This window comes from Pseudophryne corroboree, chromosome 2 (genome assembly GCF_028390025.1).
Source record: "Pseudophryne corroboree isolate aPseCor3 chromosome 2, aPseCor3.hap2, whole genome shotgun sequence".
Lineage (NCBI taxonomy): Eukaryota > Metazoa > Chordata > Amphibia > Anura > Myobatrachidae > Pseudophryne > Pseudophryne corroboree.
The window spans coordinates 214287098-214313620 of record NC_086445.1 but is presented as its reverse complement, the minus strand read 5'-3'; the positions used below and the strand labels follow the sequence as shown (position 1 = coordinate 214313620).

Genomic DNA, 26523 nt, shown 5'->3' with positions numbered 1-26523 from the left:
TATTGGACAAGTGGATTTTGGTTGTCCTTTTCCCTGGCGGTTTTTCCGCACATACTTTAGGTTTTTTAGTTAGCTCGTAGCCCCTGGCCTGTTTGTTAGATAGAGGGCCTCTTGTTATCATCCTGCCTCGGATTTCCCTTTGTCTCTCATTAAGACCGGGGGGCATCGGAGTTGGGCAGACATAATCCGCCCTTCAAACGCGGCTGCCAAGGGCTCAAGAAACCATAGTCTCGCAAGGGGTTTCTGACAGCACGGGTGAGACAACAGAGTTAGGGCGCCAGGGGCTATTATTATTTCCTGCTCCCGTCCCCAGCATTCCATTCCAGTGCTCCGGTCCTTGTCATAAGATCTCCTCTGACCAGGAGTGCTGGAATCATAACAGATACAGAAGTAGGTGTTATCTGCTGAGTGATAAAGCATTTTTTTTATATTGCGTAATTGTCTTAAGATGACAAGATCCACTTTGTTATTAAAGCTGTTGTGTTTATTAGTTGGGGAAAAACTTAATCCCTTATTCAACACCTTAACTTTATCCTCTGTTAGTATTATGAATTATAGGGGTTGGTTATGTTATGCCAGCTACCAGGATCCTGGCGGTCAGCAGACCGACGCATTATTTCCTCTTTTTTTAGAGGTTGCTTTCCTTTGTCTTTGACATTGCCCACTTCTTCTTGTGTTACATCTGTTACTGGATTTCGCTGTGCACATGTGGTCACCGCTGCGAGGTATGAGGTAATTCCACTATTGCCAGTATTATGAATCACTATTAGTAGAGACAGCTCCACTGGAGGTGTCAGGCTCCAATGGGGAGTGTGTAAATGTTCTTCCAAATTTTGGTCTTAGATGTTTTGGTTTATCAGAGCGGTGCTATTTCTCAACTAAAAAGGGGAGACTAGTAGGCCAAGTGGTTCTTATCTGCCGTCAAATTCTATGTTTCTATTCCTCTCCTCATAATCTCTGTTCACATTGGTTAGTATTTTTTAAAACCTAATCAGGTGTTATTTATAAAGGTGGGTTTCATATGGCAAAGGGGGAGGGAAGGAATCGGGCAGCAGGAGGGAGAGAGGGATTCAGGCTGCAGGAGGAAGGAGGTATTGGAGTCAGTAGCGGCTCTTGCCACGGGCAAGCAGGCTTTTTGCCTGGGGCACCGCTACCCAGAGGGCGCCGCCATGGCAAGAGCCGCTACTAATTCACCCTCCCTCCTACCCCGGCTCCCAGCTGCAGCGAGCGCCGCGTACGCCCGCTGCAGCCGACGTCGCAAACTGACGCTAGAGGTCAAAATTTACCCCTAGTGTCAGTGCGGCTCTGCTGTGGGAGAGACATCATGATGTCTCTCCCATAGAGAGGAGCCGGCGCCCGGAGACAGCAGCAGCGGCAGCGGTCCGGAAGCAGGATCGAGGCTGGTAAGTATTGTGGGGTTTTTTCTTCTTCAGGGTTTCAAAGCGGCTACAGGGGGCACATACTGGGGGCACTCCTACAGGGGGCACATACAGGGGGCAAAGCTACTGGGGGCAGATCTACAGAGGGCAAAACTAGAGGGGGCACATACTGGGGGCACTGCTACAGGGGGAACAGCTACTGGGGGCAAATCAACTGGGGGCACAGCTACAAGGGGCACTACTACAGGGGGCACTGCTACAGGGGGCACTGCTACAGGGGGCACTGCTACAAGGGGCACAGCTACAGGGGGCACTACTAAAGGGGGCACTGCTACAGGGGGAACAGCTACTGGGGGCACAGCTGCTGCTGGGGGTACAGCTACTGGGGGCACAACTACAGCGGGGCACAAGTACAGGGGGGTAACTGTGAAGAAGCCACGCCCCTTCCATATGAAGAAGCCACGCCCCTGTTTTGGGGGGGGGGTGCCCTCGGCGTGCACCAACTGTATTTTACATGGAAGGGGGGCGCCACAGAAAACTTTCGCCCTGGGCGCCACAAGGTCTAGAACTGGCCCTGATTGGAGTTGCAGGGAGAAGGAGGGGCAGCTGTAGGTGGGTTAGGTTTCAGGCTGCTGGTGGAGTGGTTATGTTCAAACAGCTGAAACACGCAAGCTTAAATCATTCACAGTGCCCAATTTGATATACATAGATGTAATAACTTACTATCAATACAGTACACAACCATGACACTCATCAACTAGTATTTCTAAGGTTCTCGGTACAGAAAGTGACAATACTCTATTTCTCTGACGTCCTAGTGGATGCTGGGGACTCCGTCAGGACCATGGGGATTAGCGGCTCCGCAGGAGACAGGGCACAAAAATAAAGCTTTAGGATCAGGTGGTGTGCACTGGCTCCTCCCCCTATGACCCTCCTCCAAGCCTCAGTTAGGTTTTTGTGCCCGTCCGAGCAGGGTGCAATCTAGGTGGCTCTCCTAAAGAGCTGCTTAGAAAAAGTTTTAGGTTTTTTATTTTACAGTGAGTCCTGCTGGCAACAGGCTCACTGCAACGAAGGACTTAGGGGAGAAGAAGTGAACTCCCCTGCGTGCAGGATGGATTGGCTTCTTAGGCTACTGGACACCATTAGCTCCAGAGGGATCGAACACAGGCCCAGCCATGGAGTCCGGTCCCGGAGCCGCGCCGCCGACCCCCTTGCAGATGCCGAAAAAAGTGAAGAGGTCCAGAAACCGGCGGCAGAAGACTTTTCAGTCTTCATGAGGTAGCGCACAGCACTGCAGCTGTGCGCCATTGTTGTCACACACTTCACACCAGCGGTCACGGAGGGTGCAGGGCGCTGCGGGGGGCGCCCTGGGCAGCAATGAGAATACCTTGTTCTGGCTAAAAAATACATCACATATAGCCCCTGGGGCTATATGGATGTATTTAACCCCTGCCAGGTCTCAGAAAAACGGGAGAAGAAGCCCGCCGAAAAGGGGGCGGGGCCTATTCTCCTCAGCACACAGCGCCATTTTCCCTCACAGAAATGCTGGTGGGAAGGCTCCCAGGCTCTCACCCTGCACTGCACTACAGAAACAGGGTTAAAACAGAGAGGGGGGGCACTTATCTGGCGATATGATTATATATATTAAGATGCTATAAGGGAAAAACACTTATATAAAGGTTGTCCCTGTATAATTATAGCGTTTTGGTGTGTGCTGGCAAACTCTCCCTCTGTCTCTCCAAAGGGCTAGTGGGGTCCTGTCCTCTATCAGAGCATTCCCTGTGTGTGTGCTGTGTGTCGGTACGTGTGTGTCGACATGTATGAGGACGATGTTGGTGAGGAGGCGGAGCAATTGCCTGTAATGGTGATGTCACTCTCTAGGGAGTCGACACCGGAATGGATGGCTTATTTAAGGAATTACGTGATAATGTCAACACGCTGCAAGGTCGGTTGACGACATGAGACGGCCGGCAAACCAATTAGTACCTGTCCAGGCGTCTCAAACACCGTCAGGGGCGTTAAAACGTCCTTTTACCTCAGTCGGTCGACACAGACACGGACACTGACTCCAGTGTCGACGGTGAAGAAACAAACGTATTTTCCTTTAGGGCCACACGTTCCTTGTTAAGGGCAATGAAGGAGGTGTTACATATTTCTGATACTACAAGTACCACAAAAAAGGGTATTATGTGGAGTGTGAAAAAACTACCTGTAGTTTTTCCTGAATCAGATAAATTAAATGAAGTGTGTGATGATGCGTGGGTTTCCCCCGATAGAAAATTATTGGCGGTATACCCTTTCCCGCCAGAAGTTAGGGCGCGTTGGGAAACACCCCTTAGGGTGGATAAGGCGCTCACACGCTTATCAAAAAAAGTGGCGGTACCGTCTCCAGATAGGGCCGCCCTCAAGGAGCCAGCTGATAGGAGGCTGGAAAATATCCTAAAAAGTATATACACACATACTGGTGTTATACTGCGACCAGCGATCGCCTCAGCCTGGATGTGCAGCGCTGGGGTGGCTTGGTCGGATTCCCTGACTGAAAATATTGATACCCTTGACAGGGACAGTATTTTATTGACTATAGAGCATTTAAAGGATGCATTTCTATATATGCGAGATGCACAGAGGGATATTTGCACTCTGGCATCAAGAGTAAGTGCGATGTCCATATCTGCCAGAAGTTGTTTATGGACACGACAGTGGTCAGGTGATGCAGATTCCAAACGGCACATGGAAGTATTGCCGTATAAAGTTATTTGGGGTCGGTCCATCGGACCTGGTGGCCACGGCAACAGCTGGAAAATCCACTTTTTTTTTTACCCCAAGTCACATCTCAGCAGAAAAAGACACCGTCTTTTCAGCCTCAGTCCTTTCGTCCCCATAATGGCAAGCAGGCAAAAGGCCAGTCATATCTGCCCAGGGATAGAGGAAAGGGAAGAAGACTGCAACAGGCAGCCCATTCCCAGGAACAAAAGCCCTCCACCGCTTTTGCCAAGTCCTCAGCATGACGCTGGGGCCGTACAAGTGGACTCAGGTGCGGTGGGGGGTCGTCTCAAGAGTTTCAGCGCGCAGTGGGCTCACTCGCAAGTGGACCCCTGGATCCTACAAGTAGTATCCCAGGGGTACAGATTGGAAATTCGAGACGTCTCCCCCTCGCAGGTTCCTGAAGTCTGCTTTACCAACGTCTCCCTCCGACAGGGAGGCAGTATTGGAAACAATTCACAAGCTGTATTCCCAGCAGGTGATAATCAAAGTACCCCTCCTACAACAAGGAAAGGGGTATTATTCCACACTATATTGTGGTACTGAAGCCAGATGGCTCAGTGAGATCTATTCTAAATCTGAAATCTTTGAACACTTACATACAAAGGTTCAAATCAAGATGGAGTCACTCAGAGCAGTGATAGCGAACCAGGAAGAAGGGGACTATATGGTGTCCCGGGACATCAAGGATGCTTACCTCCATGTCCCAATTTGCCCTTCTCACCAAGGGTACCTCAGGTTCGTGGTACAAAACTGTCACTATCAGTTTCAGACGCTGCCGTTTGGATTGTCCACGGCCCCCCGGGTCTTTACCAAGGTAATGGCCGAAATGATGATTCTTCTTCAAAGAAAAGGCGTCTTAATTATCCCTTACTTGGACGATCTCCTGATAAGGGCAAGGTCCAGAGAACAGTTGAAGGTCGGAGTAGCACTATCTCAAGTAGTTCTACGACAGCACGGGTGGATTCTAAATATTCCAAAATCGCAGCTGTCTCCGACGACACGTCTGCTGTTCCTAGGGATGATTCTGGACACTGTCCAGAAAAAGGTGTTTCTCCCGGAGGAGAAAGCCAGGGAGTTATCCGAGCTAGTCAGGAACCTCCTAAAACCAGGAAAAGTGTCAGTGCATCATTGCACAAGGGTCCTGGGAAAATTGGTGGCTTCTTACGAAGCGATTCCATTCGGCAGATTTCACGCAAGAACTTTTCAGTGGGATCTGCTGGAAAAATGGTCCGGATCGCATCTTCAGATGCATCAGCGGATAACCCTGTCTCCAAGGACAAGGGTGTCTCTTCTGTGGTGGCTGCAGAGTGCTCATCTACTAAAGGGCCACAGATTCGGCATTCAGGACTGGGTCCTGGTGACCACGGATGCCAGCCTGAAAGGCTGGGGAGCAGTCACACAAGGAAAAAATTTCCAGGGAGTGTGATCAAGTCTGGAGACTTCTCTCCACATAAATATACTGGAGCTAAGAGCAATTTACAATGCTCTAAGCTTAGCAAGACCTCTGCTTCAAGGTCAGCCGGTATTGATCCAGTGGGACAACATCACGGCAGTCGCCCATGTAAACAGACAGGGCGGCACAAGAAGCAGGAGGGCAATGGCAGAAAATGCAAGGATTCTTCGCTGGGCGGAAAATCATGTGATAGCACTGTCAGCAGTGTTCATTCCGGGAGTGGACAACTGGGAAGCACACTGTAACTGCCGTGTGCTGCCTGACAGACACTACACTGATTGGCTGAAGGGACTCTCTTTGATAGGAGTCAGGGGGGGTCCTGGCAGTCGGGGAAAGGGGTCCCATGTGTAAACATGGGACCCCTTTCAGTGCGTGGTCGGATTTCCATTTTATTTTTTTGCCAAGTACGTGGATTATTCAAAGGTCAGATTCTTCACTGGATTATGTGAGTATAATTTTTTTCACAGGTACCCCAAGGATTCTACATGGAGAAGAGGACCGAGCCTCGTGGGAACATAGGTAAGTATGTGTGTATGTTGGTGTGCATGTATGTAATAAAGTTGTACTGTCACGGTGTGTGTGTCCTGTTTTTATTGGGGTATTTTTTTAGTAGTAGTACTACAGGTACCAGCGGGCCCATTTTTCCACCGCATGCTGGTACTTGTGGTTCTCCAAGTACCAGCTTGCGGGGGAGGCTTGCTGGGACTTGTAGTACTGCTACTAAAAACAATATTCACAATTTCACACAAGGCTATCAGCCCCCCATCCGCCACCCTTGGATGGGGGGGACAGCCTCGGGCTTCACCCCTGGCCCTTGGGTGGCTGGAGGGGGGGGAACCCTTGATTGAAGGGGTCCCCACTCCTCCAGGGTACCCCGGCCAGGGGTGACTAGTTGGGGTTTTAATGGCACGGCCGCAGGGACCTATATCAAAGTGTCCCCCGGCTGTGGCATTATCTCCCCAGCTAGTGGAGCCCGGTGCTGGTTTCAGAAATACGGGGGACCCCTACGCTTTTTGTCCCCCGTATTTTTGGAACCAGGACCAGGCGCAGAGCCCAGTGCTGGTTGATTAAATATGGGGGAACCCCTGTCAGTTTTTTCTCCATATTTTTTCAACCAGGACCGGCTCAAAGAGCCCGAGGCTGGTTGTGCTTAGGAGGGGGGACCCCACGCAATTTTTTCCAGATTTTTTAAGACTTTAATCAACTTTTTAAGGTACACAATGAAGCCCTGCACGGATCTCACAGATCCGGCCGGGATTCCTTGTGTTTTTTCAGGCAGTGTTTTACTCATCACTCCCGTAAAACACTGCCCGATATTGCGAATCACATCGACATCGGAAAAAACGATTGTGTAAAACTCGGCAGCTTAGTGAATGATCGTATCAGAATTCAAAAAGTTGCAGTAAAATGCACCCGATACCATTCGAGTTCAAACACCCTTAAAAACGGCCAAAACACGAATCTTTGTAAATATACCCCTTGGTGTGAATGTTGGAGAAGCACCATGGACACAAAAGTTGAAGACACCTCATGCAGATGTTCTTTAGATTAACATACAGGTATACAAACTGCATCGGGGCACCTGTTTTGCATCCATAAGCTTTGACCAGTGATTTCCCACACTGAATCTGATTTCAGGGGTGCTTTGATACAGCTCTGCGCTTCAACGGGGTGCTGTCTCACTTGGTCCTCTACTTCAAAGTTGCTCCATAGATCAGCATTGATCAATGTTTGAGCAATGGATGCTTTGAAATCCAACTGATTCTTGTCATTGAATCCAAACATTGGATACAGGAGCCATGCATTTACACAAGTCACATCAAGGAAGTGAAAGACACCCGAATGTACCATCTCCTGTTTTTGCATCTTTGTGCATATACACTACATTGCCACACACTAATCTATGAGATCCACTGTACCCATTATACTACTCTGTACCTAATCCTGTTGTTAGATGCTTTTGATAGAGGCATTCGATATGCCGGCTGTCGGGATCCCGGCGCTCAGTATACTGGTGCAGGAATCCCAACAGCCGGTATACCGTCAACTATTCTCCGTCTTGGGGTGTCCACAACATCCCTGGTATGGTGAGTGCAGCGAGCCCACAAGGGGCTCTTTTGCACACGCCCCGCTGTCGGCATTCCGTCGGTCGGGTTCCCAGAGCTAGTATGCTGGGCGCTGGGATACCGACCGTCGGTATAAAGCAGTACACCTGCTTTTGATGTCTAGAGAATATGAAACCGGATACGGTCATTAGGTCGACACCACTTAGGTTGACAGTCATTAGGTTGAACACTGTAGGTTGACATGCATTAGGTCGACAGGGTCACTAGGTCGACATGTACTAGGTCGACAGGTCAAAAGGTCGACACAAGTTTTTAAAATTTTTTTCCTATTTTTGGACTTTTTCATACTTCACGATCCACGTGGACTACAATTGGGAATGGTAACCTGTGCTGAGCGCAGCGATAGCGGAGCACACGGTGCACTAATTGGGGTTCCCCATCACTTTATGAAGAAAACGACACCCAAAAAAGAAAAAAACTCATGTCGACCTTTTGACCTGTCGACCTAGTACATGTCGACCTAATGACCATGTCGACCCAGTGACCCTGTCGACATAATGCATGTCAACCAATACTGCTCTACCTAATGACTGTCGACCTAACGACCTATACCCTATGAAACAATGCTTGTAAAGAGTTCAATACTACTACCACAGCTGCTGCTAATGATAGTAATTTGAAATAATTTACAATTTAAATAAGTTAAGATAACATAATGATAGATATAATGCTATCAGCTCTCAAAATTTGTATACAGTATATGGCTATAAATATGAGGAAGATATTTGGGTTAAGGCCTATATGCCAGGATAAGCCTTGCATGCAGTTTGGATCTTTGATGTTCAATGAAGTGGACATATGAGTTTACATCAACAGTGAATAAAATAAATTGAGTATTTGATCAAAACACCTACCACATTATGGGGCTAATTCAGGTTGGATGCAAATCGCGACCCAACCGGAATTTTTACGTTCGACCCGCTGGCACATGCGCAGGGCCCATCCTGCACATGCACCCGCATTTACTGCAGGTGACCCGCAGTATTTGCGAACGCTTCTGCCTGATTGACAGGCAGGGGCATTCGCAGGACAGCAACACTCCGTTTCCAAAGCGGAGACGGAGTGTTGTGGGGGCAGGGAAATGGAAGCATGGTGGCTCCAATGGGGAGCATGGCATGGGCATTATTGGGGCAGATGCATGACAGCCACTTCGATCAAAAAGATGGCGGCGGCCCTCCTGCCGTCGCAGCCAGGCTGCTCCGGTGGAAGGCTTACCTAATTTCTGCGACCGCACACTAATTGCGGTGTGACCACAATTAGTGCGTGGACGCAGATGGGGGGCGGCAGTTAGCATGCTGGGTGGCCTGCCCTGCGATGGGCAGCTCCCAGCATGAGAGTCAAAGGATTGCAAATTCTGCTAAAAATCAGAATTTGCAATCCTTACTGAATAGGGTCCTATGCCCTAAACATTACTTTCCTTGAATTTATATTTGTACCTGCTTTGCTGTCTTTGAGTAAAAAAAATTTAACAGAGATCCCTGATGCGCTCGGTGCTGGTAATCTCTTCTCAGCCATTTTATTTTGACCTTATTATTTTTGTAGAAATTAAAAACTTCACTAATTGCCATACCTTCTAATTTTGGTAGAGATCCTAAGAAGAGGACACAATGCACTAGTGATATCAAAAGATAGTTTATTTAGAAGATAATGACACAGCTGTCCATTGTAGTGACCTCTATGCATTAAGGGTTAATGTTGTTTATATGCTCGTTTATTTTTCTTTTTAGAGGTCTGGTTGTGCATCCTACTGGATTTGGCATATATAGTCTAACAAACGCTGTGTATTCCCAATGTTCCAGTTAGTCCAAACAGGAATACTTGTTTTAGGATTGAGGTACAGGTCAGATTTCTATAATAGTTGCCCCAAGTCCAGGTTGGTGTGGACATATGGCTCTCTGAACCCAGTTCATCTCAGAGGTTCCTTCGTTTATAGGGGGACTGTTGTTTCATACGATATCTTCATCTGGCCACTGAGAAAATGTGACCATCATTACTTTTGTGGCAATGGTGGTCCCAAAAACACCTGCCTCATAAAACGCCCTATGGAGTCGCCGTAGGCCAACCAAAGACCCTTGTGCAAAAAGTGGCCTCAGGGGTCAGAGAGCACAGAATAGCGTAACTAAGCTACAATCTTTGCCATCTGTGTGCTATTACACATCTATGCAGCTGCATACTTAATGCTTTTCATAAAACGTCTTTTTTTTTGTCGCTGGTTGACGTCTCTCCTGTTACCTGTAGATGGCAGTAAAGTAACAGTTTACTGAATATAAAGAACCACTGTGATTAGATAAATGTGTACACTACTTCACAGTGGTTCTGTTCTATCTTTATCAAACTAGACTTTTATGGAAGACAAAGCAGATTTCAGATACTAACAGCTAAGAGACAGATGGTGAGTGAATAATGTCTGTATTACTAGTAGGAGAAAAATGCCTTTTTATATATCATGTTATTGTTTTTGACATCTTCTAAACAATACAGGTGTACTTTATATGGGAACCACAATTCTAGCAATGTATAATAATAATAACTAGATATGTTTGGATTCGGCTTTATGAAAACAATAGTTTCGAGCAGAGGTGTTTTAACAGAGGGGGCGCAGTAGACTCTGGCATTGTGCCAGAGTCTACTGCGCATGCACAGGTATCCGGAAACATGGGACCCGCCATGTTTCGGAAACTAAAACCCTACTACGCATGCACGGCCCCAAATTTTGCCAGTGATTTTTTTACCGAGACTGCAGATCCAAAGCGGGACTCAAGAAAGACAAGTAAAATAGCATTGGATGTGTGTGAGGCATGGGGGTGTGGTCCTAAGTAAATCCCTTACCTTACATGTCTCATCCCCACCTTCAGTCCACCGAGGCGACTATTATGACACTGGAACGGGTCTAGGACACGGGCCGGAGCCTTCTAGGGTAACCTGGAAAGAACGGAAAACTAGCTACGCAGGAATGCCTCCACTGGGGTGGTATTCAGTTTGCCGGCTGTTGGGATCCCAGCGCTCAGTATACCAGTGCCGGAATCCCGACACCTGGCATACCGACACCTATTCTCCCTCTTGGGGGTCCACGACCCCCCTGGAGGAAGAATAAATAGCATGGCGTGCGTAGCGCGTCACCGTGCCCACAGCATGGCAAGCGCAGCGAGGTCGCAAGGGGCTCATTTTGCTCGCCTAACTGTCGGTATGGGGTGTAGTATGGTATACCGGCGGCCACCATACCGGCACCGGAAGCCTGACCGCCGGCATACCATACTACACCCCTCCACTGGGATCAGTGAATGGTCATCATTGGCACTTGTGGCTGTAGCACTATAGGACTATGTAAGACTGTAAGTGAAGGGCTGTGGGGTGCATCACTTCTGTGACTGCATCAGTGAAGAGCTGTGGAATGCAGCACTGTGAGGCACTGAGTTGTGTGTTTAATACAGGCAACATGTTAAAAATAAAATGAAATAAACTGTCAAAAAATAACGTTCATTAGGTGCCAGTGTGCTACCATTACCAGAAGGCATGTGCGCCGGCCCAAATCTCAGGTTTTGGGTTCTTGTTCTGGATCTGTATCTCCTTTGTGTTTTGGATCTCTATTTGTTTTACCAAAACCTCACTTGAAAATTTTGGATCTGTATTTGTTTTGGATCTTTTTTTTAATCATACAAACAGCCAAAATCACAGAATTTGGGCCTGTTTTTTTTCCTACAGTATTATTCACCTCAATAACATTAATTTCCACTCATTTCCAGAGCATTTTTCATCTCACAGCTCACAATATTGTATCCATCCAGTTTAGGCTAAAGGTTGCACAGTGGTAGCTGGATGACTAAGCTAAGCGACAGGAGTGGGCAGCAATTTTAAATGCTGTAATAATCTGTTAAAATTATTTTAAAATTAGGATCAAGTTCTTCTGTTCTTCAAAGATATATTCAACATGGAGAAGGTTTGCTAATCATCCATGAAAATTATTTTCAAATTAGGATCAAGCTCTTCTGTTCCTGAAAGATATCTGGAGAAGGTTTGCTATTTGAGCGTGGAGAGTTTGTCAGAAGATATCATGCAGTGTTTGACTTGTTTGTATCATTGCACAGATATGTTTTGGGCCTATATCGGAGCAGGCTCGCTGAAGCCAATTTGTGTCCAATCCTATGTGAATTGTGAACCAAGTTCAACCAACCATCTAAAACATGATCTGAGTGACATCTACAGAGCACCTGTCGCTAACTGTGTACATCCATTTTGTGCCACATCCTTATGAATATTGATAACCATAGGGAGCAGACCATAAATGGGTGACAGCTATGCTATATCTTGTTTTTGGAGGTGCTAATAGTACACACTGTAAACATATGTTTATTTTATGCTCTGGGTGGTTGAAGTGGATAATGGGACCAAGAGTTGCTGTTCTACATCAGAGAAAAGCTGCCTGTGGCTCTCCAGCTGAACTATAACTCCCAGGATCCATGCTGTTTGCCGGCCCCGCAAGTGGAGCGCCTCAGGTTGCCTCGGCCAGCTTTACAACAGTATGTACAGTGTTGTAAATATGTATGTTTTTGAACAATATAAACTAATTTTAGTGTTAATTAATTAACTAGATTTGGGGCCCAATGGAGGTAGAGTATGTATGTAGTGGAAGGAAAGATTGATTAGTAATTTGATTTAATTGGGTGCATTGGTGATGGCCTTTATTGCAAAGTCAACAATTTTTATTTGCTATTGTACTAATCTGACTTTTACTAATCCAGCTTTAACTTTTTCTATGATTTTACATGCCCTGATTTAAACCGCCTATGCCCTTTGGCATCGGCCTTAGTAGATGATGTTGACAGACATGCATCTCTTCTTAATTGTTCGTCCTCCATATCTATCAACAAACACGAACCAAGTGGGGTACAACACACACCACAATTTGTACAAAAAATATACCACCTACAGTGTCACAATACGTGTATGAGTCACAGATAATAATCTAACACTATGGTTTCATTGCACCAACAGTGTCACACAATACATGTATGAGTATGAAATAAAATATATTACTCCTGACCGCTGGTCACATAACTATATCCCCTTTTTCAGATACAGCAGACAGAGCACCCATTGTTCAGATACAGCAGACAGAGCACCTCTTGTTCAGATACAGCAGACAGAGCACCCCTTGTTCAGATACAGCAGACAGAGCACCCCTTGTTCAGATACAGCAGACAGAGCACCCATTGTTCAGATACAGCAGACAGAGTACCCCTTGTTCAGATACAGCAGACAGAGCACCCCTTGTTCAGATACAGCAGACAGAGCACCCCTGCCTGGACAGATACAGCAGACAGAGCACTCCTTTCAGAAACAACAGACAGAGCACCCCTGGATGGACATATTAAAAGCAAAAATGAATATATGGTTGATGGTTGGGGCTATGGTGGCCAATCCCGGGATCGGCGGGATCCCGGGATTTAGGGCCAAAAACGGCTGGGATTCAATCCCGGGATTGGAGCTTCCAATCCCGGGGATTGAGGGATCAGCGTTGAGCGTCCACAGGACACTCAGACGCTGCCTGGCTTCCTTCTTACGGCTCCCCAGCGCAGCGTGAGAGGTCACGCTGCGTTGTCATACGCCGTTGAGAGCCGCCAGGAGAGAGCGGAGGATGTTCCCCACCCACCCCTGGTATATGGTGAGTTATGTGTGCGGGGCTAGGGGGCGGCCACATAGTTAAAAGCCAATCCCGGGATTGCCCATTTTTCAATCCCAATACCCGGGATTGAAAAAATGGCCCGGGATTGGCTTCCCTAGTTGGGGCATCAAATTCTTCACTTTGTGAGGGCCAACATGACCCCTAGTTAAGGCCCTAAGTGACCTTAGTTCTTTTACCAGCAGAGACTGGAAAAAGAACTATATTTAAAGTTGACTCTGCACATGACTCCACCCCCTGCCACCGACAACACCACCAGCACATAACAAATGTACCCTCTGCAAATCTAATGATGTTTCTGATATTACTGTACCTATCAGCTCACCAAAGATCCGTTCACAATTAAAAGTTTTAGTACATAAAATAGTGAAAGTACATACTCAGTACCAAACCTCAAGATTTTCTGAAACCTGCAGCTTCCACTGAAAATGCTCAAAACCTAATTATACAATTAATCAGTTCATAACTGGTCTATTATACTGTAAGTAATCAAAATACATGATGCAAAACTCTTGAACAGCTGGTGTTCAGATAAACAGTATTGTCTGATCGCAGACAGTATTGTCTGTATGCAGACACTGGCAGCCTGCCATAGTCGCTGAGCTCCACCACTGAGCTTCATGTGAAGACTCAGATGCTGAGTGCTGTTGGATAACAAGGCCAGCAATTGCATTGGTCTGGATGGCCAGGTCATATGCTTTCTCTATAATGACTTGGCCCTGATGTACACAATAGAATCCATTTATTAGCTGGAGGTAGAAAATAGATGAAAGTACATTTTGTTCCAAATAATGAAATATTATTGACATTCATTTATACAGAGCCAGCATATTCTGTACAATTGGGAACAAACACAGTAATAAAACAGCTGGGTAATAACCAACAGATGTAGAGGTAAAAGGGCATTGCTTGTACGATTACAGGGCCGCGAGTGGGTGTCTGAGTCCTTGCACCTTTGGATACATGGCTGTACACCAAGGAAGTGCTGTGCAGTGGGAAAAGATGCAAGGATGGCTACAACAGCATCCAACTGAGAATCAGATCTAAAATAGATATGGCTAAGTGCCCCACACTGCTTATAGGTGGTCATTCCGAGTTGTTTGCTCGCTGCCGCTTTTAACAGAATAGCGATCAGGCTAAAAATGGGCAATTCTGCGCATGCGTATGGGCCGCAGGGCGCACGCGCTAAGTATTTTCACACAAAACTACGCAATTTTACACAGGTCCGAGCGACGATTTTCAGTCGCTCTGCTGATCGGTGAGTGATTGACAGGAAGTGGGTGTTTCTGGGTGGAAACTGACCGTTTTCCAGGAGTGTGCTAAAAAACACAGGCGTGGCAGGCTAAAACGCAGGAGTGGCTGGAGAAACGGGTGAGTGGCTGGCCGAACGCAGGGCTTGTTTGTGACATCAAACCAGGAACTAAACTGACTGAGGTGATCGCAATCTAGGAGTAGGTCTGGAGCTACTCAGAAACTGCAGGGAAATATTTAATTGCAGAACTGCTAATCTTTTGTTCGCAATTCTGCTAAGCTAAGATACACTCCCAGAGGGCGGCGGCCTAGCGTGTGCACTGCTGCTAAAAGCAGTTAGCGAGCGATAAACTCGGAATGAGGGCCATTGTCTCTGACAGATTGCAAAGCTAAAACGGGATTTGTTGAGGATAAGTGATCCAGTGAAACAGCAGTATTGATTTAGGGGTCAAATGGTTGTTTGAGAATACTGTAGGAAAAGAACACATGTAAGTTTTGTGTGAACTGTGTACATGGATGGTAATTAGTACAGCAGCTATGGAGGTTATGAATGTAGTTTCTGAATTGTAAAAAGTCTAGTTGAAGAGGTTAATTTTCAGGCAAAGTTTGGAGGAGCACAGTGTAGATGCCGATGTTTTATGTCTGCGTATGTATTCCAGTCACACAGCGCATACGTCCCGATTGCTAGCTCAGAGACACAGAACAGAATTGAATGCTTGGTCTGTGGAATATAGTGGTGAATCCTTGGAGGTAACAGGGTGGCTGAGCCGCTCTGGGCATGTTGTAGAAATTGCACCTGCCATAATGCTGGTGCAAGTTTTGATGGTGCACATGATGGTGCATCTGAAGACGCACCAATACAGGAATTCACTGCAGCAAGGGGCTGAAAGTACTGTATATGTCTCTGCTTTACGAAAATCGACTGCAACATTGGCATAAGCTGTATGCCACATCTGGGTGTGACTCAGAATCAGGCCCATGCAGTGTGTGAGGGCATCGGTCTGAGGGCCTTATTCAGCTTCAGTTACAAAATCGTAGATCGGAGGATTATCAGCCATCTGCGCATACGCTGCAAATGCATTGCACGTGCACAACTCTGCGATTCTGCTGTGATCACATCTTGCCAAGATGCGATCGCAGGATGATTGATAGGCTGCGGTCATTCGTAGGCATACACATGGAGATTGCGGAGAGTGGTTGAGAAAACGCAGGCGTGTCATGGCTGCTTTCGGGGCGTGCATCTGACGTCAGCTGCGATTGCTGTGACTTAAAACATTGGGCCCGGTCCAACTGCATTCTCATTATTCTGAGTAGCCCTGGGTCATCCGCAACTGTCGATGGTGCTCAATTTTTGTTATGCATTCGCAATTCTGCAGCTGCATTCGCAGAATTACGAACACATTGGGGGGTGGCTTTTTCTGGGTGGACTTTTAATATGCTGTGCAGTTCTCAGCAGTTGCAGTTCTGCTTCAATCGCAGAATTGCAACTGAAGCTGAATAAGACAGAGTCTTATTGAATTCCAGCTAATAGAGGAATCAGAGAAAAGAGTGATATGATAAGCAGAATGAGGATGAGGATAGGACAGTGTTCTGAAGACCTAGGAAGTATAATGTTTGTATGAGAAAAGTGTGGTCAGCAGTGTTAAATGCACTAGAGAAGTTTAGCAATGATGAAATCACTGACAGCCATAGTCAGTGCAATCTCTGTAGAGTGTCGTGCTTGGCTGCAGAGAGCCTAATAAGTTAAGGAAAACGAGCATGGGAGACAAGTGTCTGCAAGCCTCCATAGAAGAGGGGAGGCACACGACAGCTATAAGATAGGACTGTTATCTGAGAGAGTTTGAGACAGAATTAGTATTTTTGCAGAACAGTAGTAGTCACTGAATGAGTATGATGGAAAGATACCAGTGAAGTGAGATTACAAATTTTGATTAAAGCTTTGTCACAATCCTCCTCTTGTTTAATTAAGAGATAAACTTTGTTTTCTGTGTTCTAGGAGCAGCTCATTGTCATTTTATTCCGCTGTAGTCTTTTTACTAAGTGCCTGAATGTGCTCAGTCTGTGTTCACCAATCCCAAGCAGCTGCAGCTCATCCTTCATTGTTACCCTTTAAGGGGCCTTTTGGAACAACACACTACAGTTAGAAAAGTGTTTTTTGCTAAATGCCTAGATGTGTGAAGTCTTTGTTGTGTGCTTACTGTTTACACTGTAAATGCTGAGACTTCTGTTGTATTTTTCGCACTGATCTTCTGGTATTTTTTGGCTCCACTTTGACCTTGTCCTTTTCTTGTTTGGGTTGTTTATGGACTCTTCCAGTAGCACGCAAGCCAGTTACTTCAGTCACATAGTTTTAGGCAATGCTGGGAACCGTTGGGAGCTGACAAGGTCCAGCGCTGCTTCTATATGTCCTTTTGTGCTGCCAGATCTCGCTTCCCTCATCTTCATGGTCTTTCACGATTAGTGTCTTGCTCGTTTCCATATGTTCCATTGGCTCTTATTGCTGTTACTTGTAGTCATGTGACTGCTAACATAACAAAGGAGCCAAATTTAGATGTTTTTGCATAAACAAACCAGCCTATGACTCTAGAAGAGATACCAACTGTTAGGGCAAAAATTACTGGGGATCATGTTTGCCAGAACTAGTATTCCTGGGTGTGTTTGCCCATTTTTTTAAACACAGAAATTTGCTAAAGGCAAACACGGGAACATTCTATCTAATTAAATTTCCAAACACAGGCTTTTATGCTAATACAATCAAATACACCATTGGCCAAACTCGCAAGTACTTTCCATAGGGATCAATACAACATGGAAATTTACCAAGAATCATGTTTTGCAAACACACCCGAGAGTTAGGCAAAATCGGGCCAAAATACAAGTTTTAAATAGACCAACTCATCAGCAGCTTGTTTTCATTTGTTTTAACTTGAACTCAGTGTGCAACACAATTATGATGCCTATAGAACCCATTATATTTGTATTGTCACAATATAAAATCAAACATTAAACATAGAAACATAGAATTTGATGGCAGACAAGAACCATTTGGCCCATCTAGTCTGTCCTTTTTTTTTTTTTTTTACCTTTTGGTAACCTCAACCCTGTTTGATCCTTAGTTCTTTGTAAGGATATCCTTATATCTATTGTGGGAGGTTATTCCACCTATCCACTACCCTTTCTGTAAAGTCACTTTAAAAAAAAAAAAAAAAGCATCCTTTGAACCTACCACCTTGTGGTTTCAGCATGTGTCCTTGTGGTCTAATAGTTTTTTCCTTTGAAGAATATCTCTGTCCTGTACCTCATTAATACATTAAAAATCTAAACATACACAGGCCCATTTTTTTATCAGGAGAAATGTAAAGATGTTGTGAGATGTTGGTCAAATATAAAATATTAAGATAAAGGAAACACATATACCTTGCCCATGAATACTTAAATAATTATCTAAATTGATTTGTACTCAAGAACAAAACAGATATTTGCAAAAAAAAACAAACTTATTTTAAATTAAACCTTACTTTTGTAAGAGTCAAACCTGCATAAAATGATTGCACTTTGGAAAAAAAACTGTCATTGCACTTTCATGGAACCGATCAGATTAGATTCCTGCATGAGTGCCAAGGTGTCTTGGAAATGGTTGTTGAAGTCCAACGTATTTGCAATTTGACCAAGATAATTTGTTTGGGAATTCCTGTGGCGTTTACGCCTGGGTGCCATTTTGTTTAATGAGGATAACTGACAAACCTGAGAGGTCAGCAGGGACAACTGTTGTGTCTGAAAGTCTGTCTTATTTTGCCAATGCCCAGGGTATAGCGGTTGAGGAGGAGTGGTAGGGGCTAATAGGGCTATGGAAGACTGCATTGTGGGGGTGGCTGCATTGGTGGGGTGATCAGATTGATACAAATTCATTGTCACCATGACATCTTCCCCCACTACAGGCTGACCTCAGCTTCATGGATGTTGTCATCAGAACCTATGATAGACATGTGGCTAAGTATTGTTTTCTATATGTAAATGTTGTACACAACATAGCATTTATTAAAGTTTGTTGTGTGGGGAAATGCCTAAAAGCACAAATATTTGTCACAAATACAACAGTCTGAATATCCTGACAACAGAACCTTTGTATCATTTAAAATACTTGCCAAGTGTGCTTTTGTATTGCTTGTTTGTGTGTTGTGCAATATTAATATGTATGTGTTCTTTTCACAAACTCACCTTCAAAATGTGGGGAGCCCAGCAGTCTCCTCCTGGGAGGGCAAAGGGCTGCGTCTTGGAGGCTTATGACATGTAATCATGTAATACTCTGCCTGGATGTTGCAGAAGTGGAAGGATCTAAAAGCAACAAAATGTTTCAAGATACACAATATTTGATGTTACTATGTTGGATGAAAAGGTTTGACCACGTACTTACCAGGCTGTTCCTCCTCATCAGACTGTGTTTGGCTTGCAGGCTGGCTGTGAGATACTGATGGGGGTACTGTGAATTAAAAGTGTAAAAAGAATTACTTCTTTAAAGTCCATATTGCTTATGACCAATATATTTGTATTTAGTTAAACTTTTTCTACTGATAAAAACTTGTGGATATAAAATGATCATATTTGTATTCTTTATTAAAATATAAAATGGGTTTCTGTTATTTACATGGCCCAGGCTATAAATGGGGTGTTACTTTTATAAGGTCTGCAATACTAAATCCAGAATTATTTGATAAACAAATATAATGAACAGATGTATTATACATGCATTAAAGTGTGAATAACTGCGACATCTCTCTTAGCATTAAAAATGTAACCCCATCTGCTGAATAAATAGACAGCCCAGCATGTGCTACGATAATCTCAGCAGGGCCTGAAACCCAGACTATGCAAAACCTGCAGTATGACAGTTTTAGGGCAAATACTAAAAATAATAATAATTGTGGGCTTTGACCTTACATAAAGCACAAGAAAAACAATGATAAAAACAATGCAAACAAGTTCTGACCTGCATGGATACGTCTTCTCCTGGACCCCTGGTTCCCAAAACTTGTATTACACCCCCCCTCCCCACCCCCCAACAACAACAAAAAAGTATTAAACAACTGACACAACAATAACTGACAATTTTTAGAGGATGCTAAGCTACATTGAAGCCATTACATTGCAAAGTAAATACTGCAAAATAAGACATTATGGGGGCTATTCAAAGATGGACGTAGGTCTTGCTTCTGCAGCAAGATCTTTGTCCATCTACTCACATGCTAGGGGCCGCCCAGCACAAGACAAGTTCGCACAGCATGTTGCTCTGCCCTACAATGCATTCACAATTTAAGTGTAAAGGCATCGATTAGAGGGCAACCCCTGCCTGCGCAGTCTGGCTGCGATGGCAGATGGTCCGGCTCCATCTTTTTTCTTGGACATGTTATGCCACGCAGCCAGCCCGTAAACGGTCCAGAACCGCCTGTGTTGTCTGGACCACCCCCACATAATGCATGGCTCTGTTCTAATGCATGCATCATCTTCTCTACAGTTGGAGTTAGACTGCACGGCTGTGCAGTCCTCCATGCTTCACCACCACACACATCTTCTGATAAGTACCACTACCTAATGCTGTTACCCTGTGTGATATAAGGGCTCTTGATTACCGATATTAGTGTTACATCTGTGTCACCTGAGTCACTAAATAAACCTGCATTACTGTTTAAGTTACCAAGTGTGTGGACTGATGTCACTGCACCAGATAGCCCAGAACACTCTGCCAACAGGTTATGGGCAGAGTGCTGGTGAATAATCACAGTGTCACAGTTTAAAGTGACATTTTATACAAGTCCAGAAAGGATGTATAATATAGGACACAGCATGAACTTTGCTAAGCTGAAAGATTCAGAGAACTATGCTACATGGTAGTTTGCCATGGAGATGCAGCTTTAGCGGGAAAAGTTGTAGAAGGTTACTATAGACCCGGGAGCAAGTCCAAACCCAGATGATGTAGACAGATCCATTCGGACGATAAGTTTAGCTGTGGAGCAGCATGTCTATTCAACTGTCAGTGGGAAAGTGGTAGCTAAGGACATGTGGACAGTCCTGTAAAATGCATATGAAGATAAAGGTCTAATGAGAAGAATAAGTTTAAGACATATGCTATATGGAACAAAACTAAGTGCCTGCAACAGAGCCGGATTAAGGGGGAGCACGGGGGTTCAGTACCTCGGGCCCCCCCTACAAGAGGAGCCCCCAGCCAAAGCACACATATGGCTCACCAATTGACTAAAATAATGTGATAAAGGGTGTTTACACACCCTTTTCACATTATTTTAGTATCACCTAAATGTATTAAATGGCATTTGGAGCACTTTTTATGAAAAACTACTCCAAACCCTTTAATTCACTTTTTTTTAGTAAGCCACATCGCATTTCCCATACTTATAATGGGAAATGCGATCTGACCAGATTTACTAAAAAAAATAAATTTGAAAAAATACCGTAGTGTGCCCTGTGATAATCTCGCCAGCTCAGGCTGGCGAGATCACAGGGCAACACTGTGATAGGGAGACATTTGCCCAGCTTTCTCTGCCCCTGGCAGAGAAAGCTGAGCGGGACCCGGCTCCAGTGATCAGCTATGTGTGTCTGATGTCCTGCGCATGTGCAGCAGGACATTGGGGTATTTTTTTATGAAAAATACCCAGATGATGCTGCGAAGAGGCATCGCAGGAACAGAACTAGACCGCAAGCTCTGTCCCTGCATGCGATAATTGATACATCCCTGCAATGTAATCAATTATCACAGTGCGAGTTTGGGCGATTTTTTCACATGACATCCGCATCCAAGATGAGGATGGTGATAAATAGGCCCCTTAGGCAAGTGTGGAAATAATCCTGCAAGGGGAGAATGCTTTCAAAAATAGAAGTGTTAATAGTTTCTATTTATCATTTAACAAAATGCAAAGAGAATGAACAGAAGAGACATCTAAATCACATCAATTTGACCACTAGTTTTCAATCTCTGCTTTCTTCTGAGATTCCAGCTGCTGCCTTCTATTTTATGGTTCCAGAGATGATTGGTTTGTGTAGTGGAGTTCCAGAAATGATTGGCTTGTGTTCTAAAGTTTCAGAGATGACTACCTTGTGTCCAGTAGTTCCACAGATGACTGGCTTGTGTGCAGTAGTTCCAGAAATTACTGGCTTGTGTCCGGAGGTTCCAGAGATGGTTTGCTTCTGTTCAGTGGTTCCAGAGATTACTGACTTGAGTCCGGGGGTTTCAGAGATAACTGGCTTGTGTCCTTGGGTTACTGTACATAGATAACTGGCTTGTGTCCTGTGTGTCCTGCCAGTCTAGCTACTTCAGTACTGTAATCTGCCGGCCTTAATTACATCCATTACCAGTATATCCACCTCCTTCAGTCATGTTACCTAGAGAGCCACCATTAATTGTGATTTCTTGATTCCAGCCATTGAGTCGTAGGTTGGGGATCAAAGTTATAATGCCAATATCTCCACCATCTTGGGTCAAATAAAAACAGGACTCCCCTTCGTTAATCTGATTTTCAGAATGGTTTGCTTTGTTGGGTTATAATATTATTCTTACACATAATTTGAGTTTAATTCTAGACATTGAAAATTAGCAAATTACAAATCATAATAATGAATTATAATTATCAAATGCAAATTTTATTGTTAAACCCTTTATATAGAATCTTGTTTTGTGCTCTTGTAGGTATAGTAATGCCAAAGCAAAAACAACTAAGTATTTCTTGTTAGTTACATTAAAAAAAATTAAAATACAGTAAATACACACACCTCATACAGTTTGTTAGGTGTAATAAGTAGGCTAATTATATTTTTTGGAAGTCTTCCGAGGAAAACAAGATTTTTTTTTTGTGTGGACACTGCATATACAAAGTAAAGACTTATCAAAGCTTGGGAGAGATAGTGTGCCAACAAGTCAGTTCCTGTCATTTTCCAAGCACAACCTGTAAAGTGACAGATAGGAGCTGATTGGTTGGCAATTTATCTCTCTCAACTTTATCTTCTAACAGAACAAAATGTCATGTTGCAGACTGGGAGTATACTATTGTTTGGTTTATTTATACTCATCTCATTTGTGCTGATCCACCCATTATAATCTGTTGCAAATTGGTTCCCTCTTCATTTTCACTCCCTAAATTCATAAGTAATTTTGTTGAAATAAGCGTACATTCTGCAATACGCATGGGCCCTTATTCAGCATGAGTTGTAGTTTGTGACTATTCGCACAACTACAACTCATTACACTAAAATGCGGGAGGCAGTCCAGCACAGGGCAAGACCGTCCCGCATACCGGGAGTCCCGCCCCCTAACATGAGAGCGCTTCGCTAAGCAGGAAGCGCTCGCATGATAAGGGTAGCACCCTGCCTACGCAGCATAGCTGTGGAAGCAGACAGCTACCTCCCATGTTTAGGCTCGCAGTGGCTGCATGTGATGTCACGCAGCCTCTGTGCCCCGCCCCATAAATGGTTCGGACACGCCTCTGTTGTCCGGACTGCGCCCCCCAAACATTGCATCGACGCCCACAAAATGCGAGTCAATTCCCCCTCACTGCACCCCCCCTTCCCCCCGCCAGGACTTACAGAACACAGTTTAAGACCTTGTGCATGTGTGCACTGTACGTGCATGCACACAAGTGCAGAAATTGCCAAATAGCGATTTCTGCACAATAGCGATCCATGCTGAATCAGGGCAATAGGCCCTTATTCAGGTTTGTTAGCAAACTAAAAAAAGCAAGCAACTGGGCAAAACCATGTTGCACTGCAGGTAGGGCAGATGTAACATGTGCAGAGAGATTTAGATTTGGGTGGGGTGTGTTCAAACTGAAATCTAAATTGCAGTATAGAAATTAAGCAGCCAGTATATACCATGCACAGAAACAATAAAACCCACCAAAATCTAACTCTCTCTGCACATGTTATATCTGCCCCACCTGCAGTGCAGCATGGTTTTGCCCAATTGCTTACTATTTTGGTTGGCTCATTGTTACTTATGAAGCAGAGGGCCGCAACTAGGGGGGGCCTAAGGGGGCACGTACCACTTGCGCCGGATTTGAGGTAGCGATGAGACTACGCATTACCACTGATGCATTGAGCAGCTGACTGCTCTACTCGCACCTGGCTCCTACTACCTGCTGGTGTACGGGCTTTACGGAAAGATTGACCTGCATAAACTGCAGTGTCTGAAGGAGAGCTGGAAGGGCAGCATGAAGTTGGTATTTAAGGTCTGAGAAGTATGTGCTGACCAGACAAGGGTGACGGACCATAAATACATATTGGTGTAGTTTCAGCAAGTATATATTATTAGATGGGGGAGGGCGAATTACAGTATACAGGCAGAAACCCTGATATCAGGCCTGTTGCAGCTAGTGTTCACCAAATGCTTATTATGGAGAAAGCTATAACTCCTGGTTACTGCGCTAAATCTGACATGACAAAAACGGTGTGTACAATATTTAAAATATATATTACCATTTAAACATAAAAAGTACCGTTTATAAGCCAAATTAGAGTGTATGTGTGTATTGTTGCAGTGTGAGTACTGCGCCAGTTGTTGTGGTTTAACTTCATGAAATCAATCTGCACTTTCTAATCGGTGTGCTGGTGTAATTATATAAGGCACTACTAATGTTGGCATAATTTGCAGAACGGCACTACTAAAGTGTGGCATAATGCATATACAGGGTAATACTACTGTGTGGAATTATGTGTATAAGGTGCATTACTATTGTGTGGCGTAACACGTATAAGGGCTATTACGGTGTGGCAGAAACAATAAAACCCACCAAAATCTAACTCTCTCTGCACATGTTATATCTGCCCCACCTGCAGTGCAGCAGGGTTTTGCCCAATTGCTTACTATTTTGGTTGGCTCATTGTTACTTATGAAGCCGAGGGCCGCAACTAGGGGGGGCACGTACCACTTGCGCCAGATTTGAGGTAGCGATGAGACTACGCATTACTACTGATGCATTGAGCAGCTGACTGCTCTACTCGCACCTGGCCCCTACTACCTGCTGGTGTACGGGCTTTACGGAAAGATTGACCTGCATAAGCTGCAATGTCTGAAGGAGAGCAGGAAGGGCAGCATGAAGTTGGTATTTAAGGTCTGAGAAGTATGTGCTGACCAGATATAGCTTTCTCCATAATAAGTATTTGGTGAACACTAGCTGCAACAGGCCTGATATCAATCTGCACTTTCTAATCGGTGTGCTGGTGTAATTATATAAGGGCACTACTAATGTTGGCATAATTTGCAGAAGGGCACTACTAAAGTGTGGCATTATGCATATACAGGGTAATACTACTGTGTGGAATTATGTGTATAAGGTGCATTACTATTGTGTGGCGTAACACGTATAAGGGCTATTACAGTGTGCTTATTGTGCTATAAATGGCATTACTACTGTGTGGCATATTGTGAATAAGGGGCTGTACTCTGTGGCATAATACGTATAAGGTGCATTGTGTAACGGGAATAACGGATTGTACTGTGTGATATAACGTGAATACGAGTAACCTCTGTACATTACTAAGGGGTACTACTGTGCAGTGTAATGGTAATAAGGTTGCACTACTGTGTGTGTGCGTGTGCGTGTGCGTGTGCGTGTGTGTGTGTGTGTGTGTGTGTGTCGTAATTCAAATGGGGGGGCAAAGTATTGACTTGCCCTGGGTGACATAAATCCTAGTTTTGGCCCTGATTAAGCCTTCCATACTCCTATTCAACATCTGAGAGTAGATTAGAAGAAATAAAAATACGTAAGTTTTACTATTTCTCTGGAAAGTATTTATTCTTTTTGCTGTTGCAACACAACATCCTGAAGCAGCGTTGTCACATGTTGACCACAGTGCAATCTTCGTCATTAGAAGAAATCAAAACGATTTCCAAGAAGCAGTGGGATTACTGATGTCACAAGAAAATCATTGTTTTTTAAAGTTTCATTCATGAATTGCAACACTACACTACAACGTACATGGGGGTGGGGCCAGCACACCTCCTGCTTATCTCATGGAACTGGAATGTTTTCTTCTTGTTAATAGAAATGGACACTTACTGTACAGTTAAAGCCCTACCAAGCAAACAAAGTAGGGTTCAGTTTTAGCAGAAACCACTTACCCTACCAGTATGTTTTTGGACTATGGAAGGAAACCCATGTAACCACATGAAGAACATACACACTTTGCCCAGATAGGAAAATAGCCCATGGCCCTAGTGTTGCAAGTAAGCAATGTCAACTATTGTGCCACCTTGCTGCCTTTATATCTTTAAACATTCACAATGCACAGTATAATTAATTGGTCATTTTATAGAATTCAGGTTTAATGAACCCTGATTGCCATATTTAGAGGTTTATTCCTGTAGTTATTTTCCTGCATATGGTACAAAAAAAGTCTTACATCAGGTACAGTGGTTATTAAATGTGGTCGTGTATCAGGATCTCATGGGTGGGACATTCAAGTTTTTCGGGCACTGCCCTGTTGTCCCACCTGTGGGGCTGCACTGGTACACGATGGGGAAAAGGTTATGGAGTCACTGTGTCACTGCTGCTCTGCGCATGGATGTGACATGAAACAGGGGTGTGATGCATGGCTGTGCCCAGTTTGCATGTGCACACCTTTGGTCCTGGAAGCATTCCCAGATTCTGCCAATCTGCATGCAGGAGGAGGTCTCTGAGAAATAATGGACTACATCATGCGCTAGTGTCATCATTCGGGAGTGTGGAGCTGCAGGTTATGTTGTACACACTAGAATCAGATAAATGAAACCAGGGAATGGTTAATAAGCACACCGAAGAGCCGAACACTGAAAGATGGAGAAAAGCTGCCCATACCCTACGTCGATATCATATACAAATGCACAAT

The 26523-nt window shown here is 44.7% G+C and overlaps 1 long non-coding RNA gene across 1 annotated transcript in view; it reads right to left on the bottom strand.

Moving 5' to 3' along the window:
* Positions 1-18889: 18889 nt before the first annotated feature.
* Positions 18890-26523, bottom strand: part of LOC135050660 (uncharacterized) — a 16938-nt gene continuing 9304 nt past the window's right edge. Inside the window, exons 2-3 of the long non-coding RNA XR_010241725.1 lie at positions 19070-19135; positions 18890-18990 (exon numbers count right to left, since the gene is read on the bottom strand). This is a non-coding gene — a long non-coding RNA (uncharacterized LOC135050660). The remainder of the gene's footprint in view (positions 18991-19069; positions 19136-26523) is intronic.